Source organism: Lissotriton helveticus, chromosome 7 (assembly GCF_964261635.1).
Source record: "Lissotriton helveticus chromosome 7, aLisHel1.1, whole genome shotgun sequence".
In the NCBI taxonomy this organism is placed as follows: Eukaryota; Metazoa; Chordata; class Amphibia; order Caudata; family Salamandridae; genus Lissotriton; species Lissotriton helveticus.
Window position 1 is genome coordinate 84,107,752 of NC_136068.1, and position 12,527 is coordinate 84,120,278.

The following is a 12,527-nucleotide window of genomic DNA, read 5'->3' on the forward strand; positions in this document are numbered from 1 at the left end:
ACCCCCCTTTTATCTAGGCCCCCGCTTAACGAGTCCCCCCCAAACTTTCAGGGAAGGAGCAGAGCGGAGCGGGCCATCTTCTTTGAGAAATTCGCGAAGATTCGTCCACCGGCGCCAAAGTTATTCCCAATAGAATGTTGCGGACTTCCTATGGAAAACAATCCTAACTATAACTACCTACTGGCAACCGCCAGCAGGTTTTATATATATTTTATATATATATACAATGCTATATATATATATATATATATATATATATATATATATATATATATATATATATAGCATTGTAGTTTTAAACTGTGCTACTGAAACCTATAAATGATTGTAGTTGTTATTATAAAAGTGAGGTTGTACGTGATTGCGCTTGTGGTCTGCGTGGTACATTCTATGGGTGTGGCAGTGAACTAGAGTAATAGACGCCTATGGGATCCCCTTTATGTTTGGTCTGGCATTGTACACATGATGGAGATGAGGTTGTTTTTCAAGACACTCGAAGTTTATTGCAGACATTCCTAAAGCTGGAGGGTGTAAACCTAGACACTGAAGAGGGGATAAAAGGCAGCTTTGAAAGTTCAAGTAGGCCTTTTGCTAAGATGAGCTTGTGATTAGCCTTACTGTAGTACTGCCAGTTGGTAAATGATGGGGGTGAAGGATGACACTACTGTTGTTCAGTGTCAAAAAGAACCCCTAATTGAGTCCAGCATGTTGTCTTTTCTCTGATCAATCTTCGGTGGGGCTGACACCAGGTGCAGAAAGCTCATGGCTCTTTGTGCCCCGGTTATAACTCAAGGATGGAGACTATCCTGCTGTGAGAAGCGTAACTCTACATAAAGTCTGTTTCTGGAAAGCAGCCTGGAGAAGACTCTTCAAAAGGGACCCATCCTAAACTGGTTCTGAAAGTGCAGTGTATCCACATCTCTTATCTGCTTTTACTGTATGAAGGTGGGACCCACTGACCTATCTTATTATTCTACTTCCAAGTTCTCTATGCCCAAGGAAGGGGTGCTTGGCAGAGTGCTCAGAGGACTGCTGTGCACCAGGATTGATGTCTGTCTCATACTCAGCTTCCAAAGGGGAAGGGGACATTACCTTAAATCTTGCCTATCTGGAAGAAGATATCCATTTGACCCGAGATGTCTAGAAGCCAAACTGTTAGTTGATAGATAGAGACTGCAAACCCAGCAATGTGACTATCCATGATGAGCTAGAAGCAGCACAACCTGTAATGGGGTCTGCTAGAGGACAGGGGAGAGTGAACTGCGTGGCACAAGTGTCAGCGGGCACGGGATTCTCCTGGCTGAGGCGTCAGGCTGTAACCACAGAATCGCTATTGCTCATCAAAGTAGTTCACCAGCAGCCCAACCTGTACCACTGCAACCCAAAGACGTTTGACTGTGGCTCATCTTGTGCTGCTGATTCCAAAAGGAAAGTCGCTGTGGCTCATCCCGTGCCGCTGTGACCCAAAGAAGAGTAACTATGACTCATCCTGTACCTCTATGACTCAAAGAAGTGCAACTGTGGCGCATCCAGTGCTGCTGTAACCTACAGCCTGGAATGGCAACCACCACTAAAAAGCTCAGCACTATGAAGTGGGGGCCTAGAGAAAGCATAATGCCCAGAAGCGAGTGTGTCTGTGACAAGATCTTTCCCGTGGGGTCATCGCTACTCCAAGTTACCTAAATGTTTGACCTGAAGGGCCTCCAAATTCCAGGTGTCACTCTCTGTGGCCTGGAAGAAGGTGGAGGCCATGTCTGACCGGAAGGATGTGCTCTCTCCAGAAGCAGGAGGGAGGCTGCATGCTGCCACTTCCTAGACATGCACCATGGTTTGAATACAATACAGAGACTATTTTTGAACTGTGATACATTGAACATAGTAGAGGCGGTAATCTGAACCTGACACTTTAATGACGCTACCATCAAAATTCTGTACCATAGGGGGAGAACTGTCTAGACGTGAGGAAAGGGGAGACTCCAGTGGAGAGGAATAGGATAGCGGTTCAAGGCTCAGTTAGCCCAGTGCCCACTTTAATTAGTTTGTCTGCTCATTATTACTTCAATAGTATTTAGTTTTCCTGTGTGATAAAATACTTATCATTTTTGGAGAATGAAGTGTCTGGGAAGTGTGCGGCTTACTGATAACAGGGTGAAAAAAAGTTCAAGGCACTCGTCAAAATGTATGAATGGTGCTCATTTAGTTTACGTTATGTAAGAAGTTCATTCAAATGAACACTATTGAGAACGTGTTTCATGTTTACTTTTAGTGACTATAATCTTAAAACTCACCCAGTGAAAACAACAAATGGGCAAGTGGCTCCCTCATCTTGGCATACCCTTTTAATTACAATGCCATGGTAACTAATTTTAGTTACATCTTGTCAGAGCTGGCAGACCGGTATTAGTTTTGCTTTTGAAAGGAAAATAAATAGAATTTTGAGGATAACGTTTGTTGGACCTGGCCCTGGCCCTTTTGGCAGGTTCACCCCGAAACTTTTTGCTTTTTCCTAGCCTGTTTCTGGAACCTAGTGTTGATGGTTTTAGGCCTCTGCGCACTTTTTCACTGTGGTACAGTGTAAAGTGCCCACCTCGCTTTATTATTTACTTTGATCGAGAGCCCACCTCGATTTCGTCCCCGTGATCACCGCCCGCCTGCCTGTCTGAATCGGGCTGCCGCGCTGCCCGTGGCGACCCGGAAGTGATTGACCGGCCGGCCTATCCGGTCGCGGCCGACCGGAAGTCCCGCCCCCACAGCTCGGGGGAAGGAAGAAGATGTCGGGCTGGTGCGGGGCTCCCGTGGCCTGGAGGGAGCCCCAAGGAGAGAGAGATGTCTGGCGAGGGAAAGAAGAGTGAGGCCGACCCCGCAGCGGAGGAAGGAGCCTGCCCGGGTCCCGGCACCGGAGAGACAGGAACAGCAGCCGGTGAGTTGGGGCCGAGTGGGGCCGGTGTGGTTATGGCAGAGGGGGGCGTCGGGGCACATTGCCGGTGCCCGCCCCCCCGTGCGCTGCTAGCATGTCGGGCGGCCCCAGATGGTAGCGGGCCGCCCCACCATCGAGACCATTGTTGCTTGAGCCTTGAGAGAGGCTCGTGGGGCATTTTGTTCTGAGTCCCCCGAGAGGGACTCCCCGCCCGCATTTTTGTGTTGTGAGCCCAGAGAGGCTCGGGGGCCAGGTTCTTGATGTCGAGCCCCCGAGGGAGGGCTCCAACGACCCCTCATTTGTGTTAAGAGCCTGCTAGGCTCAGGGGGGGTATTTTGTTGAGGAGCCAGAGGGCTCCAGAGAGAGGATTAGCTGCAGAGCCTGTGTGGCTCCACCATTGGTGGCACAATTCGCCAGAGGGGCTGCTGAAGGCCCTGCCACAGTTTTTCATGATTCTCCAGCTGCCCACCAATTAGTGGGCAGCTGCACCGTTTAGGCGCAATTTCAGGAGAGAGTCCCTGTGTGGGACAGAGAGGGCACAGTGGTGCCAGGCCTTCACAGCTGCGCAACACTTAGTGCCAGCTGCTACGTTTAGGCTTTCTTTTCTTGAGACTGGCGCTGCATGGCAGCGCGCCCTGACATTTGGACACAGGGCGTCTGAGCCCCAACAAGGCCAGTTGGCCTAGGGACTGCCACAGGTGGTGGCTTATGTTTAGTTTTGCGCAATTGTATGGTTATTTGCACCACTGAATGTGATTTCTGGCATCGTGTGTTATTCCTGCACCTCTGAATGTTTTTAGACATCATGTGACTTTTGCGCTATTGTATCGTTCTGGTACCTCTGAATGTATTTTTATTGCATCATGTGCTTTATTCTTAACACCGCTGAATGTGTAGGTTTATGCATCATGTGTTTCCCTTTACTACTCCTCTGAATGTATATTTATGCATCATGGGTAATTTGTTCTTTGTTAGACCCCTAAATGCTGTGTGATACTTAGGTGGTTGTTCTTTTTAGTACAGGTGGTCCTCGTGAGGTCCTGGTCCCCTGCGTGACATTCTCCTAAGGTGTTTAGGGTTGCGTAGGTGGTACTTACCTGTCCCCAGTAGTTACTGGATGCGATTTACAACTGTTATTTTGTGCTATACTTATTCTAAGTTCTATAAGTACTATTTATATATCTACAAAGTGTTGATTCTGACAGTGGCCCATGTGGCCCTGTCTTGTAAATAATCCCTTATGAATGTTGCCCGTGCCAGTTGGCACAATGTACATGTGTGATTTTTTTTTTTATCTGATGTGTGTTTACAATACAAAAGTTATTTTAATATAACCTTGTGTGGAGTCCCTTTGTGGTGTGCCTAGGATGTTGTTGCTGTTGTGCGCTGGCGCAAATGCTTTACACATTGCCTCCGAGTTTAGCCTTACTGCTCGTGCCAAGCTACCAAGGGGGTGAGCAGGGGTTATCTTGGCGTGTGACTTCCTTGCCCTGACTAGAATGGTGGTTTCTGCCTGGCTTTGGCGTCATCCTTAGCCTACCAGAAATAGCCAGTTCTAACAACGTTCATATTAATTTACATCTGAAGCTCAGCATTAAATATGCCAACATCACTTCTATTTCTCGTTTCATTTTGAGAAAATATTCTCTTGGTTGCTGAATCACTTTCAATAAGGGCAGGACTCACTTAAAAAAATGTAGACATTACATGACAACTTAAAAAAGAAAGTAGTAACTTATTTGCACATATCAAACCAGTACTCGTGATTGCCTCAAATTGTAGAGCAATTACGTTTTGTATATATTGAGTTGCAGATAATGGGAACGTTTAGAATATTGGTGGATTTGCAGAGTTGTCAATCAACAATTAAATGATGGGTCTCAGAGAAATTAAACCGCTTTCCTTAGTAGGCAAGCTCATGCATCCAGCAGGCTCAGGGGAATTAGTTGAATGTTGCATTAGCAAATGAAAAAAATGACTTTCCATCTGGTTCTTCAGACTGTTCCACGTTAGTCAGAAGATTTAAGGATCTTCAGGAGCACTCAACACCTCATCCTCAAGCAGTGGGTGGAAATCATCAAAAAAAATTAGTGTTGTGACCAATGACAAGGCACACTTCTCCCTGTGCACAGTTGCTGGTGTTTTGTCCTAGGCTCAGAAAATTAAATTCAGCTGCATTCCACCAATGCTTGGAAAAACGGCAAGACAGGCTTTGGTAGATGTAATGGGAAAGAGTGCCATTCAAAGTCTGCAAAAAGGAAGTGTAGCTTCAACTGGGGTGCTCCTTTTGGAGAAGGAACATGCTTCTATGGCAGTAAAAAGCCCACCAACAGTCACTTGGCTCCGTTATGCAGTACATGGCCAGGACACTTTTCTGGAAAAAACGCTTCACTGATTTCTTGCAGTAGCTGGAAAAGAAAATTGCGTCATCCGTAATTCACATTTGTGTTGCGACCATAGCATGGGCAATAGTCTTGAATTACAAGCCGTGCGCTGTTAGTTTTGTCAGCTACTAGATAATTTTTTGAGAAAAGCTGATTAATCTTATTTTGTTAGTGCCCACCTGTTTTTTTTGTTTTGCAATGTTTTCTCTCTGCTTTTGAAGTTGGCTTTAAGGTTAATTTATCGAACACTCAAAAGTCCAGTCAAATAATCAGTAGTCTGTTATCTTGCAAAAGTTTTAATCTTGAATCTTTCCAATTATCATCTTCATTGGATACATCCTTTACATCCTTCAGTATAGAACAATCTTCATTCTACATGTAGCCACGTAGTCTTGCAGCCAACACGTGTTTCGTCTGGTCAAATTGAGACCTAAAGACTTCCTCAGGGCTGCAACCCAAACATAATACAATAATGCCAATACATTAATAAATTATAGCCGTACAAAATCAACATTTAAGGCATATCTGAAATTTCTAGGGAAAAACATCTCAAACCTTAGGGTGCTCAATAGTAACAACAATCAAGTCAGTAAAGGCTAATCACCAAGAAAAAAGCTGGAGGCACCAAAGTATAGTGAAATCAGAGTAGGTTCTAAGTTTTAGTCAGCATCATATTAATAAGATCGAAAGGTACAAGAAAAAAACATAGTATGTTAATAGTATCAGAGGTGAACATGCTGTGGGGTGTCATACCTAATTTCTTCACGTATAAGATTATTGAAAATCCGATCCTATTGCTTCCGGTAAGATGCTGTACAAAATAATAAAACTAAGGTTGTACCACTTATTATTTCTTACAGTGTTGTAAACTAAATCTCATTAATATACGTCTCACATCCTCTTACCTATTATTTCAACGACTTCACATATTTCTAAAGTCTGCCCGGCTCAAAAAAGTATCAGGTGTCCAAGTTCGTCACCTGCAATGCGAGATTCCAATTAGCGCGTATTAAGTAAAACTAATGTAGGTAGCAAACGATTTTGTAATACTAAGGGGCATCTCACCTCTCGTACAGAGTAGTGTACGTCGGAGCACGTTCATTCCGTTCTGGCGTCCTAGTTTGGCGCCACCTTGCTATTCTCATTTATACTCAGTGAGACTAGCGGCCGCCATTAAAGTAAAACTTGTTATAAGTATAACGATAATATTGTATTAAAATCGCGATAGTTAAGTGTAATATGGATTCACTTCTCTAGATGTAAATTACATGAGTATATATAGATAACTACGTTAATTTCTAAGATAAATTTATTTCCTGCAAAATAGAGCCGCTGACTAATGCTAAATTCGCACCATTTGTTATAGAAGATTTAATAGTTATTGCTAGTCACTTTTCACGATAATTGGTGAACTAACTGACTGTTGTATTTCTTGTATTTTATCGGGATCTCTAACAGAACGTTTCTAGTTTTTTCGGCGCCATCTTGGAGTAGTCTCGGGGCGACTTGTCTAAATCACATAATATGGTAAATCAGAACAAATGTACTCTCCGTTGTCTTCCTGAATTAGGATAAGATAGTATTAAGGTAATGTATATTATATAGATAGCGTGGTTTACAATAATAGGGCCAATATTCTCGAGTAAAAAATATATCAAGAGATATCGTAATTAAAACCCCATCAGCATGCCATCAGAGGTATTAAAGTAGCCGAATATAAAGCAAGAGTATAGGTGAATAGGAGAGGATATAGGTTCATTTCAGAGTTAATATCTTCATATTAAGTAATACATGTGAACTTCATTATGTTCTCATTCTCAGTGATTCTCATGGCGCCGTAAAAACTAGAAACGTTCTGTTAGAGAACCCGATAAAATACATGAAATTCAACAGTCAGTTAGTTCACCAATTATCGTGAAAAGTGACTAGCAATAACTATTAAATCTTCTATAACAAATGGTGCGAATTTAGCATTAGTCAGCGGCTCTATTTTGCAGGAAATATATTTATCTTAGAAATTAACGTAGTTATCTATATATACTCATGTAATTTACATCTAGAGAAGTGAATCCATATTACACTTAACTATCGCGATTTTAATACAATATTATCGTTATACTTATAACAAGTTTTACTTTAATGGCGGCCGCTAGTCTCACTGAGTATAAATGAGAATAGCAAGATGGCGCCACACTAGGACGTCAGAACGGAATGAACGCGCTCCGACGTACACTACTCTGTACGAGAGGTGAGATGCCCCTTACTATTACAAAATCGTTTGCTACCTACATTAGTTTTACTTAATACGCGCTAATTGGAATCTCGCATTGCAGGTGACGAACTTGGACACCTGATACTTTTTTGAGCCGGGCAGACTTTAGAAATATGTGAAGTCGTTGAAATAATAGGTAAGAGGATGTGAGACGAATATTAATGAGATTTAGTTTACAACACTGTAAGAAATAATAAGTGGTACAACCTTAGTTTTATTATTTTGTACAGCATCTTACCGGAAGCAATAGGATCGGATTTTCAATAATCTTATACGTGAAGAAATTAGGTATGACACCCCACAGCATGTTCGCCTCTGATACTATTAACATACTATGTTTTTTTCTTGTACCTTTCGATCTTATTAATATGATGCTGACTAAAACTTAGAACCTACTCTGATTTCACTATACTTTGGTGCCTCCAGCTTTTTTCTTGGTGATTAGCCTTTACTGACTTGATTGTTGTTACTATTGAGCACCCTTAAGGTTTGGGATGTTTTTCGCTAGAAATTTCAGATATGCCTTAAATGTTGATTTTGTACGGCTATAATTTATTAATGTATTGGCATTATTGTATTATGTTTGGGTTGCAGCCCTGAGGAAGTCTTTAGGTCGAAACACGTGTTGGCTGCAAGACTATGTGGCTACATGTAGAATGAAGATTGTTCTATACTGAAGGATGTAAAGGATGTATCCAATGAAGATGATAATTGGAAAGATTCAAGATTAAAACTTTTGCAAGATAACAGACTACTGATTATTTGACTGGACTTTTGAGTGCTCGATAAATTAATTTGGTTTTGTTTGAGCTACTGCTAGCTCATTTACAAGTCGTGGTAACCGACCTACTTTTGTCTGGAGCACCAAATTTACTGTGGACATCATACATTCCCTTACCTGCTGTGCGCTCTTGCTTTCACAGTTACCAAATTACTTGTATTGGCTTTAAGGTTGTTTTCTTAATGTATTTAATAGCTTTGAATTGCCAGGAAGTCTCTGTGCTGTTTTTCAAATTCTCCTTTTTGCGAACAAATTCTTTCTATCTGCAACAACTCGCTTAGGTTGATGTTTTTGCTGATTACTGCTTGCCACATCTATTTAGAAATTGTAGAGAGTTCAAAATCAGGCAGTTAGGATGATTGCTAATTTAAGTAGATTTGATTACCTCGGGGTGGGTGTACCTAAAACTGTCTTCCAGTGGAAAGATGTATATATCCAATTGATAACAGTGTAAATGATAACAATGGAGACGTTTTTCCACAAAGTGACGGCATGCCACTCCACACCAGTCTACTGGGAGTCTGAGTCCAATTAAGAACCAATGAGCTGTTACTATAACTAAAGAAGCATGATACCAGGTTAATCTTTCGCCTGTTAGAATATATGAGGAATAGCAGTTGTTTTTCAACAACGTTAAACATAAGAGGAGTATCACCTGGAAAAGCTCGAGGAGCGATCTGGGTGGGACGATGGGATGAGAAGCAAGTCCTTCCTGGATTATAATAAACCCCTCACTCACCAACCTGGTTGGTGACATGCTTCATCATCGGGGTCCACCCTGAAAGCCGAATGCCGTCAGGGTGTGCTACGACACCTGAATTACAGTGGAGCAGGTTATTGTGTGTGAAAGGTGCAAAAAAAGGGAGTTAAAAATTGTCCTGGTATGACTATAGTGAATAAAGTTTATTTCTAGACTACTGGACAATATTAAAATGTGTGAGCGATACAGTTATAGTTTGTTATGACCATGTGTATCTATGTGTTGAAGGTCTACATGTTTCAACCCGCTAACGGAAGTTGCCGGGTTTTCTTCAGGACAAAGGAAAATGGGTGGTCAGAGTACACTAATGCTCTGCCAGTCCTAGATTCCTTTAGAACTACTGGCAAAGTATGCAGTAGAACAGTCTCTCAAAAAAATGGGTGAGAGAAAATAAAAAGACCTGCGAAAGAAGAATGGAACAATAGTTACAAGCATGTAACGTCGTGCAGTACTATCTCTCATGTGTCTTTTTTACTGTGCCGAACCCATTCAGATCTCACAACGAGCTAGATGTGCACAAAGGTGAAACATATATTACCAGTGGCGTTGGTGAGCTCGAATCATGCCGGCCCACCTGTCAGGTAGTGGGGTGCAGAGTGATCAATATAGTATTATTGACTCGTACGTTCCACAGATAGTAGGTGCGTGACTCGACTATGTTCACTTATACACCTATCGGACATTGTACGTGCATCTGTCAGGGAGTAGTGTGCACGGTGATAGAGATATCTTGATAGACTTGAGTCTATCACACTCAGCCTTAATTGGTGCGTGACTCAACCGGATCCATTTGCACACCTATCAATAAGTGGTGTGCACAGTGGTTGATATATCGTTATACATATAGGTCTCATGCACTCCGTAAATTCATTTGTGCGTGACTCAATTGTGCTCACTTGAAGTATAGTGAGCGAATAACGACGTGAAAACAAATGTCCTTTTAAACATCACTAACAGACAGGACTCACAAACATAAAAACACACGGGAAGAGACCTAAGGGTGGTCAAACTCACTCATGTTATTAGGGTCTCTAGGCTTCACGGGGTGGGGTGGGAGTGGGCCTCTGGTAGGGACATATTCTGTATTTTGAAAAAGGGAAAAGATCGTGAGATGCCCTTGAAGCGCCTTCGCGCTAAAAAATGACCCAAGAGAAAGCGTCATTCGTATTTCTTAGCAGTAAAGTACTTACAGTATGCCAGGAAAGAGCGTAGCTGATTACCTACATGCCTCTCATGTAGCCACCCCGCGTTGAAGCTGCGGGCGCCGAGGCTATTTCAAACGAGGTACGGCATTTCCGGGTGGGCGGGGTCACGTTGCTGAGACAGGGCGTGAGCCATACTACGGAACGTGTCCGGGTCCAAGTACAGGGGTTGTTAAGCAACTTGTCAAACAGTTTCACCAAATTGCATAGGTTCGAATCCCGGGGCCGGAGGTAAAATAAGGGAACGAAGGACTTTGTTAATTCCTTCAGGAGGCCTTAGGGAATTACAAAACTTAAATTGTTAAATGCAAATGAAAGGGTATAAGGACTGGCTTAGTGCCTAAGGACAAGGAGACTGGGAAATTCTAGTCGAGTGAATGTTAGGCACAGGAACTCAGTAGGAGGCAACACTCACTATATGTCTTGCACATAGGGGTGACGTGTTTATTTGTTCTTAAATACAGAGGTCAATGGACTCCAATCAGGTGATCATAAGTGCATTAAGCACAGGAACTAAATTGGGAGTTTCTTGAGTACAGGGGTCAGAGGACTGTAGCCCATGGGATGTTATCGTTAAGCCCTACAACATGGGTGGACAGTCTGTAGACCGATCTTTGTTCCTTCTCGTACAATCGTTTTTGTACGTTGGGTCCTGATGTCACTTGCTCAATAATTGTCCATGAAGAGTTTGTAATCAATTCTACATAAGCAACAGCACTGTGAATGAAGATAATGGCTGAAGGATGCCTTGTAAAAGGAAACTTAAGTTTAAACTCACTACACAATTATATTACAACACCTACCTTTATTGTTTATCCCAAGTGTGACTAAAGAAAGAAAGGGTGGTAGGATTTTCTCATTTCTTAATCTCTCACTGTGGAACTCATTTCCTAAATCAATTCAATTGAAAGATAAATTATCTGCTGTTTGTATTGCCTTCAAAACGAAGGTACTCCGTTAGTATTGTTCAGATTGTTTTCCCTTGCTGGACTTCACCTTTCAAGTTATTAGCACCATGAAGCTTTTGGGTGATATCAGCAGATTTTTCAAAGAAAGTATGGAGTTTTTTTCAGGTCTAAACTAATATTCTCACAGGCCACAGTCTTCCTTGAGATGTCAATCTTCATTAGGGCAATGTAAAGCAGGCCTAATAATTGTTTCTCCTCTTTCCTACAAGTGGACGATCTCCTCCAATTCCGACAGAAGCTGCCACATAGCAAAGGTTCCATTCTGGGACTGATCATTTCAGATGGCTCAATCCTTACAGGGGAGGATTTGATCCCACTTGACCGGTGTGATTATCTCCACACTTATGCTGATGTTCCCATCTTAAAATCAACCTAAAAAAGAAAAAAATATGGCTCTGTGACATTGAGAACGTTAATATTAGGGCCCTTGCTACTAAGGCCAGGTTTAATCATCCCACCCTGACCAAAACTTTTACTCCATAACAGACAAATACAAGTAGTTCCTGGAGGCCCTTATCTAAGAATTTGCTCATTTAAAAGCAAAATGAAAATGCCAAACTTCTCTCTTTGACGTTTCTCAAAAGACCTAGCTGTGAGAATAAAATGCCTAAAAAAAAAAAAAAAAGAACGCAAACGATCCCCCTCAAATCTAATACGATTGGGGCTTGATAGAAACAGCTATCAATCTTCACAGCAAAATCCTCACATATTAAATCTTGTTTGGATGCCTCCAAGTACTGACCAAAGCTCATATTTGAAGAGTACAATCAAATAACCAGTATTTGAAGAACATAACCTTCATAGCAGAAATCAAATGTAACAACTTTGTAAAATTCTTTGATGAGAAAGTTAAGTCTAATGACCTACCTTCTTGCTTAAATTACAACTTAATTGATTTCAAGCTCACTCTGGGTCAGATTAGCTTTATTCGATTTTTAGTTAAAAACCATAAAAGCAACAACAATACATACATGCATAGATATCTCAATATTTCATTACAAAGTTAAGATCAACTATTAAAACAGGATTAAATAAATGTGACTAGTCAACTAATCAATGTTCGTGTATATTCAGGACTAGTTAGAGGGTTAATAGCACAGGGTACACAGAATCCCCATCTCCAAGAATTATAATTCATTGTCATTGTCATTTGTCATGATAGCGGAATATGTTGGGAGCCGGGATAAAAATCATACAAGTCCCAAATGCGAATAGGGCCATCTCCTTCTTTGGGCAGGCAGAA

At 41.9% G+C, this 12,527-nt stretch overlaps 1 protein-coding gene across 4 annotated transcripts in view; it reads right to left on the minus strand.

Moving 5' to 3' along the window:
- Positions 1-12,527, minus strand: part of LOC144768137 (uncharacterized) — a 166,000-nt gene that overhangs the window by 140,200 nt on the left and 13,273 nt on the right. For all 4 annotated transcript variants that reach the window (XM_078651569.1, XM_078651566.1, XM_078651570.1 and 1 more), the window contains exon 2: positions 11,120-11,656. The gene's annotated coding sequence lies outside the window, so the exon portion shown is untranslated. The remainder of the gene's footprint in view (positions 1-11,119; positions 11,657-12,527) is intronic.